The following is a 9,124-nucleotide window of genomic DNA, read 5'->3' as shown; positions in this document are numbered from 1 at the left end:
GCACTTAGATTTGCACTGGATGTACCACACAGAACCCACCATTGTGACCTCTACTTAAAATGCAATCTGACATCAAGAAGAAATTGACATTGGGCCCTGTTCATCCAGAAAGTTACTTTGGAAAATCTTCCCGATACTTCGCTCACTGATTAACCACATTGTCAAATCCAAGAAACCTAAGACGTCAATCTAATTTCCCTTTAAATATTCACAGAACCAAGTTTTGAAACAACTTGTTTCTTCCCTTAACATCGTAAATCTTCCTTCAAAAATATTCTGAAACAGATTAGTGCAGATACAGCCACATTTTAAAATGTGATTGGCAATTTTGACCTTACCCGTGTATCGATAGTTCAATTTCAATGCGCAATGTAATCGAGGGACTACAGTGAGGGAAAAAAGTATTTGATCCCCTGCTGATTTTGTACGTTTGCCCACTGACAAAGAAATGATCAGTCTATAATTTTAATGGTAGGTTTATTTGAACAGTGAGAGACAGAACAACAAAACAATCCAGAGTAATCCAGAAAAACGCATGTCAAAAATGTTATAAATTGATTTGCATTTTAATGAGGGGAATAAGTATTTGACCCGCTCTCAATCAGAAAGATTTCTGGCTCCCAGGTGTCTTTTATACAGGTAACGAGCTGAGATTAGGACCACACTCTTATAGGTATTTTTTTCAAAATTTTCGAAAAAAATTATGCAAGAGCCACAATGCATGTGAATACGAAACGGCGGTCCTTCATAAATAACGCCACGAAGCAGTCCTTCAAGCGCCGCATGCGGCTCCGGAGCTGCGGTGTGAAGCAGGATGATGATGGGGTGGAGGGGGCAGGGAGGGATACGCGGCGGCGGAGGTAGTTGCGGTGGGGATGACGACATCAGGCAGCGTGCGAGACGTCACGTGGTGGGTTTGATCTGGTGAGCAGGGCCGTGTCGAGGCGGGTTTTTGCACGAGCACCTTGTACAAGCACCTTGTCCTGTTTTCTTCAAATGATTTATTTATGGAACTGTAATCTGCTTGCGGGGCTCCAATAAGGCCACACTACTAAAGCGTTCAAAATACAAGGCAACCATTGGCGCCAATAGTGGACATTGTAATTCATAAATAATCAGACAACATGCCACCTCCTTTACATATCTGCCTCTCCACATAAACAAATACAACGTATTCTTTTAGACATCCCAATGCGTCTCATTAGCAGCATTGGATTGATACAAACAAAAATCCCACCCGGTTTCTGCTGATGAGACACTGCATGTCAAAACCAGTCCAGCATTTGCTAGTATTAAACCAATACAGTACTACTGAAATGTTGTTTACTCCCAGAAGGCCATCCGATAGAGGCAAAATAAGCAGATTATTATCTGTGTAACAATTTTTTTGCCTGGGTAGTAAGTGTTATTTGTGACCAGTACAGTGATATTTTGAAATTTACCTATTTTCCAGAACATTCCAGATAGATTCAGTGCTGAGTAAATTTGGAGTAACTTCTAGAACATTCAAGAACTTTCCAGTACTATAAATTGTAGTATAAATACAGGGGCCTTTAAGCCCACCAGTTCAGTTTAGTTCCAGCTGCCTAAGTGGATATATATCAGCATTTTTTCTGAGATGGCATCAAGAGGCTACAAGCATCCGGCAGACGCATTTTGCTCTGTCTGCGGCCAATTTATCAAGACAAGAGCAAAAAAAGTACTCTGTGGTAGCATCTTGCTAAAATGTGTGAAGCCTACAAGGCATATTTCGGCATGCCTGTCGGAGATCAAGACAAACCCAGGGCACCTCATTTCACCTGCGAGCAATGCAAAAAAACTCTGGAAGGTAAGATGGACAATTTGTTCAAAATTTTAAAATTGTAAAAGTTTTCAATTCTTAAATGTTTTACAGTTTTAATTATTGAAAAAATATATCATATTTGAAAAATGTTGCGAGAATCGCTTACACATTATCATGGGGGAAATAAATTTATTTTTGTAGGATGGTAGAGGGGAAAAGAGAGCCATGAAGTTCGCTATCCCAAGAATTTGGCGGGAACCCACTAACTACTCAAGCAACTACTTCTGCAAGGTGGACCCTTCCAAACGTCGGACTGGCAAGAATGCACCTGCTATCACGTATCCGGACCTTCCTTCATCCATCGCCCCGGTGCCACACTGTCATTAGCTCCCCGTACCCACTCCTCCGGAGCGAGAGCAGTCGTCTTTAGAAGAGAGCAGCAAGTCAGAGAGCGAGGAAGACGTTGTAGATCCAGATGACAATTTCAGAGGTGGAGCTGAGGAGAGAAACTCATACTACCCCAACCAAAAAGACCTCAACGACTTGATCAGAGATCTTGGTCTCACCAAGTCCAATGCCGCTTTTGACATCTCGGCTCAAGCAGTGGAACTTGTTGGATGAAAGTGTGCAAGTCGCAGATCAGAGGAAGCGTCACCAACCTTTTTGCACTTAATTCTAGATTTGAAGCTTTCGTGACTGCAATGATTCATATTCTTAGGTTTTTTCGGTAAAGTCACGTAGGTAAAAACATTAAAAAGTAAAATAAAATAACATCAATTATAGACACCCATCCATCAGATTCACCATGGAAGTGGAGAAAGACGGTAAACTACCATTCTTGGATATTCTGTTTGAGAGGAGGCCTGACGGATCCTTGGGACATTCTATCTACAGGAAAGCCACCCACACAGATTCCTACTTGAAACCGGATTCCCACCACCACCCATCTCAAAAGAATTCTCTCATCAAAACGCTATACCACAGAGCCCATGGCATTGCTGACCAACACCACCTGGCCGGTGAATTAAGACATGTACATCGGGCCCTCAGGATGAACGGATACTCTGACCGCACTATCCGCCAAGCTGTCTCTCCCACCATACAGAAACAGCCACATGAAACTCCGACCAAAACTATCACGTTGCCATACATAGCAGGCGTGACCAAAAAGATCTCCAAAATTCTAAACAAACATAAGATCCAAGTCCGATTCAGTACAGTGCATAAAATACGTGATTTGATTCCATCTGTGAAGGATGTCGTTCCTGACTTACAGTATCCTGGAGTCTACAAATTGAGTTGCATTTGTGGTGATTGCTACATTGGAGAAACGAAACGTCATGTTTCTGATCGTGTCCGCGAGCACAAGTCAGATCTGAAACACGGCAGAACTGATTCTTCGGCCGTTGCCGATCATTGCTACAACTCGGTGGGCTCTCATGAAATTGTATTTTCCGAGACCAAGGTTCTCTGCAAACCTCCTGGCTACCATCAAAGGTTTGTACACGAAGCCATACAAATATACAAACACAGACATAATTTCAACCGTGATGACGGTTACAAACTGAGTAATCATTGGAAAGATGTGATTAACCATGCAAAAAAGATTTAACTACACTTATTTGCCAATCTTATTTGACAGACAACCATTACTGTTTTACCATGTTTAGTGGTGGCCTTCTTGTTACAGGTTGAGTCACAAACCGCACCTCTCCATAACAAAGGCTCAGCCTTTGTTACGCAGTCTATTCTTAGTCTCAAACCTCACCTTACCATATTAATAATAAGTATGCGGCCCTTGCCCCACCACCTTCTCCAACCATTATATAAACGCAGTGGTAACTCCTGCAATCTCTCATTTACTTGATACAGCTGTCGTGGCTGTGACGGTACCACCTGAAGACGGAAGCTTGTGTTGCCTCCGAAACGTCGTGATCTTTTTGCACTTCTTCACCTGTTAAGATGGGTTCTGCTTCTGCAAGGTGGTTTTACCAAGTTTCCCTGCTCTCTTTGCCTTTGGGACAGCAGGGACACCAAGGTGCACTACCACAGGCTGGACTGGCCACAGCGGACCGAGTTCTCCGTGGGTAGGAACAACGTCAAGTGGGAGCCACTGGTGGACCCCTGGAAGGTGCTGATGCCACCACTGCACATCAAATTGGGCCTCATGAAACAATTTGTCAGAGCTGTAAATAAGGAGTCGGCAGCCTTCAAGTGCCTTCAAGACTTCTTCCCGAAGCTGTCTGAGGCATAGGTCATGGGACCACAGATAAAGAAGATCCTGGAGTGCAATGAATTCCCCAAGAAGCTCACTAATAAGGAGAAAGCGGCTTGGGACAGCTTTGTCGCAGTGGTTCGTGGCTTCCTGGGCAATCACAAGGTCGAAAACTACGTGGAGCTGGTTGAGACTCTGGTGAAGAACTACGGCACAATGGGCTGTAGGATGTCCCTCAAAGTCCATATCCTTGATGCTCATCTTGATCAATTCAAGGAGAACATGGGAGCGTACTCGGAGGAGCAAGGCGAGCGCTTCCATCAGTATATACTGGACTTTGAACGCCACTACCAAGGACAGTATAACGAGAACGTGATGGGAGACCACATTTGGTGGCTGATTCGTGAAAGTGTACAATATAATCACAGTATAATCGTAAATCTCGAAAAACTACTTACTTCTAAATCTTTTGTAGTCATTTTTGTATTACTTTAGTGTAAATACATGTTAATTTTGATTCATATGTTTTGTTTTCTGACTTTATGTGAACGAAAAGACACAAATTCGCCCTTTTTCTCATTGCAAATAAATCAATATCAAAATATCACTGTCCTGGTCACAAAAGCAAAGTTTGTGGGGAATAATAGCCATTCTCTATACTTTTTAGGCATAAGCAATTACGAAATAACACTTACTACCCAGGAACAAAAATTATGTTATATAGTGTTGAATTCGCCTCCTTTGCATATCCATCTTTCTTCATAACAAAACAAAGCACAACTCTTTTATCACACATCATATTAGCCACACGGCCTTCTGAGAATACATGTCTGAGAATGCATGTCTGAGAATGCATGCCATTCGCAGCATTATTGGTGCAACACAAGCAAAGCTCTGGACCTGTTTCGACATACGGCGCCTCAATGGCAGAGTGCGACGGCTTGGCTCCAGAGCTGCCGCTCGGCCGGGCTCGGCAGACAGCGCGCCCTGGCTGCCGCTGCCCTGGCTGCCGCTGCCCTGGCTGCCGCTGCCCTGGCTGCCGCTGCCCTGGCTGCCGCTGCCCTGGCTGCCGCTGCCCTGGCTGCCGCTGCCCTGGCTGCCGCTGCCCTGGCTGCCGCTGCCCTGGCTGCCGCTGCCCTGGCTGCCGCTGCCCTGGCTGCCGCTGCCCTGGCTGCCGCTGCCCTGGCTGCCGCTGCCCTGGCTGCCGCTGCCCTGGCTGCCGCTGCCCTGGCTGCCGCTGCCCTGGCTGCCGCTGCCCTGGCTGCCGCTGCCCTGGCTGCCGCTGCCCTGGCTGCCGCTGCCCTGGCTGCTGCTGCGCGTTCTAGAGCCGCCTCGCGCGGCCCCCCGCCCGGGAGTCGAGGCGAGGCTCGCCGATGGAGAGGACGGGAGCGGTTGCGTCGGTGGGGTTTAGTTCGTGACGAACCGCTGTCAGAATACGACGGCGATGCGCGTTGAAGAGGCAAAGCAGACGCGTCCGTGTCCCACCTCTGGACCTCCATGTAACCTACAGACGACCATGTTGTTTACACATCTCATCAGCCACACGGCTTCTACTCTGCGAGTGCATCTTATCAGCAGCATTGGTTCGAAACTCCAGACCGGTTTCGCCATTCAGTATTTCATCAGCAGAGTGAGGCTTGTTTGAAGTAATGATGGTGAACTTCTAGATGTTAATTGGCACGGACCCTCTCTGCGAGATATTGATCCGAGTGCGACGAGAAACTCGATCCAACACACAACACAGAATCGTCAGTCGCGTGGTTGTAGAGAATGAGCAACACAATGACGAAGCGGACAATTCGACTCCTTGCCATATTGAACCAACGCTGCTGACATTCTGCACTCCCAGAACGATGGGACGTGTAAAATATGAACATAACACAGCACACAATAAATACCCTGATTCCATTATCTGTCCCCCCGTGGTGTGTGGAGTTGCCGGGTTGGTGGCTCGCGGAGGGATGGGGGAATTGTGCAAGGACGTGAACTGTATGTGTCGGCGATTTGTGCCCCCAGATCTCCTCTCTCGTGATGGAGACACCGAGATGCAGAGTGGCGCCACGCTTAGGCAAGGTGGCGATGCCTTATCTGCGATAAGCAGAGCAGAGAGCAGTTTGAAAACTAATCTCTTAGATTGAAAACTCATTTATTTCAAATTGCGTTTTGTGTTGTTTGTTGTCGTTGGCTACGTACGGCGCGAAAGAAGTTAATTAGCACCAGCGGCACGTGGTTCCTTCTCGACCGCCAAAGAGACACGGCCGAGAGGGTGACAGAGACATTGGCGAGAGACAGAAAGACGGGGATTGGCGATAGAGACACACGGACATGGAAAGAGAGAGGTGTGTGGAAACAGGGACAGAGACACAGAGACATGGAGACACAGAGACATGGGGACACAGAGACACCGAGACATGGAGACACAGAGACACGGAGACACAGCCACTTGAACAGAGAGATGGAGAGACGGGACACGGGTAGAGACAGACACAGAGAAGACGCAATGCAGGACACAGAAACACAAACACCATACACGGATAAAACAAGAACTCTTTTTTAGGGGGGCTCTCCATACGTGTGTGGGGGGGGGGGGCAGGGTTAGTTCTCAATCGGCTCCCCCGTGACTTCACCCCCAAAATCGGACCTGCACAGAACTAGGCTGTTAAATGTGACGTTGCGTAACCGGTCGCCGATTGAAAAATATCCGGACAAATCGGTTATCATGGCACGACTCTTGGTCACGATGCCAGGAGACTTTCCTCTCGCACCACTGTGGCGCATGATCGTCATCAGCCGTGGTCTATGTACTTCTGGATGAGGGCTCCCCAAGCCGCTGCCACCTCTCATGACCCTGCGACGTAACAATCCACCCAGCGACGCCTCTCCAATTGAATCGCTCCATCTCCACCAGGGTGGCCGTCCCGTATCTCGAACGCGATCCGATCCTCCACCGCCGCTCCGTCGTTAGTCTCGCCCGGCAGCCATCGCCGTGGCCCTGACGAGTTGCTGCTGCTGCTGATGCCCGGGCCCCGCTCGCGTCTCCCGGCGGGCGCGATGATCGTGAGACTGCCCTGCTGCGTGAGTCCTCGAGTCGTCCTCGAGTCCCCCACTCCGCTTCCGTCGCTCGAGCTCTGCTCACAAACCGCGTGGTGCGCTCCTCAACTGCGCCGCCTAGCGACGCCACAGGCACACAACAACAACCGCCATTCATCACTCAGTGGCGGTGACGTCACCACGACGCTTGTGCCAGGCCATGTGCACCTTGAGGCCACGTGAAGTGTCGAACGCCCGCTGGCAGGAGGTGACGGGGCAGACCCAGGTGCCACGGGTCGACTGACCGAGATGACCGAGATGACTGGCTGATGCACCACCTGTGCCCCCTACTGTACCAACTTGCTGTGCTTTAGCCACCCGGCGCTCCGCTCGTTGTTGTGAGCGTCGCTCCTCCGCCCTCTGTTGTTGTTGGAGGGCGACTGCCTCCAACTGCCCAGTAGCGTCCTCCACGAGCCTCTTCCACTGAGGCCGATCTTGACACCACTGGTACCAGTCATCGGCAAGTCCACTCAGCTCCACGTCCTCCTGTACCACATCACTCCATCTCTTCTCTAGCCCGTGCCGCGCCCGTTTAGCCCCCTCGATCCGGCCGAACAAAAGCTGTTTCGGCATGCGGTGGCTGGGCATGCGGGCTACATGACCCAGCCAACGCAGCCTTGCCTGCCGGAGGAGCTCACCGATGGGACTTTGCCCAGATCTTTCAAGGATTTGTGAGCTCCTCACACAATCCAGCCTGGTTAAACCCAGGATGGATCGTAGGCAGGCCAGCCTAAATGTTTCTAACCGGCGAAGATGCTCCATTAGGGGGGTCCACGTTTCGCAAGCGTAGGGAAGGGAGGGAATGACCGTGGCCGAGAAGACCTGAAGCTTCGTGCGGAGCGACAGACCAGGTAGCTTCCACACAGCGGCGTTACGCAGCCGATGAAAATATATTGCCGCTCGACTGATTCGGAGTGAGACTTCTGCTGTTAAACTGGAGCCGGTCATAAGCACACTGCCCAGGTATGGGAAACTCTCCACTCTCTCCACAACTGCCCCATCACCAATTGGGAGTTGTGTGGGTGCAGTGTCCGATGGTACATCGGACACTCACCATCGGACACTCTGGAGCTGATGGTCAGGCCCCACCACGGACACGCTCACACATCCGTTGAGGCGAGTGTCGCGAGCCAGCACGCACACAACGCACAAGGCGGCCCGTCTTTATCTCCCCAGCGCTGATGTTTGCCCACCGCACCGGGTGTGACCGAGAGACAGACGCACAAGGCGAATGGCAGACACACACAAGCGCACACAAATACATATGACGGAAACAAAGATACACACATAGACACAAACAAAGAAAAGAGACAAACACACCACACGTATATACAGACACACAGAGACACAAAGAAACTGACAGACACACACGGACAGAAAAAACAAGGATTCCGACACAAAGATACACAAAGCATGGTACACAGAGAGACGCACACACTCATCATGAATTTGCATGTAGGAGAAGCGAAGAACCCAGAGGTGACGCACACACTCAGAGCTCCACACAGATATATTTAACATTCATTGCTGCACCGCCATAATCTCTGGCCATCTCACAGCACAAGCCTATAACACCTGGTGTTCCCATACATCCTCCCATCCAAGCTGAGCTGCCCAGATCAGACGAGACCGGGCGCATTCGGGGCGAATGGCAACTGCACCTGACTTGAACACACCACACAATGCACTTTCCACAGCTGTCCCTCTACAAACACGTATAAATGTATGTTTAACACATCCCATCAGCACCACGGCCTTCCTTCTGGGAGTGCATTACCCCCAGCAGTATTGCGTCAACACAGGGCAGTGGGTCATCGCCTTTATAAACATCTGGGAGGGCCCCACCATTGGTTCAACACTGATTTAAAACAAATATTCACATCCAAACGGAAAGCCGCGTGCTCGATGGGATGTGTAAATCATAATTTCGTTCATAATAGAGGGTTTTTGGGTGAAATCGCGTAAATATATAAATGTGTCGTTAAAACCCGCCACAGCCAACTAGTAAGGGTTGTCACGTAAACAGAACGTGGGCA

This window comes from Lampetra fluviatilis, chromosome 4 (assembly GCF_964198595.1).
Source record: "Lampetra fluviatilis chromosome 4, kcLamFluv1.1, whole genome shotgun sequence".
In the NCBI taxonomy this organism is placed as follows: domain Eukaryota; kingdom Metazoa; phylum Chordata; class Hyperoartia; order Petromyzontiformes; family Petromyzontidae; genus Lampetra; species Lampetra fluviatilis.
Note: the sequence above shows the minus strand (reverse complement) of the source record.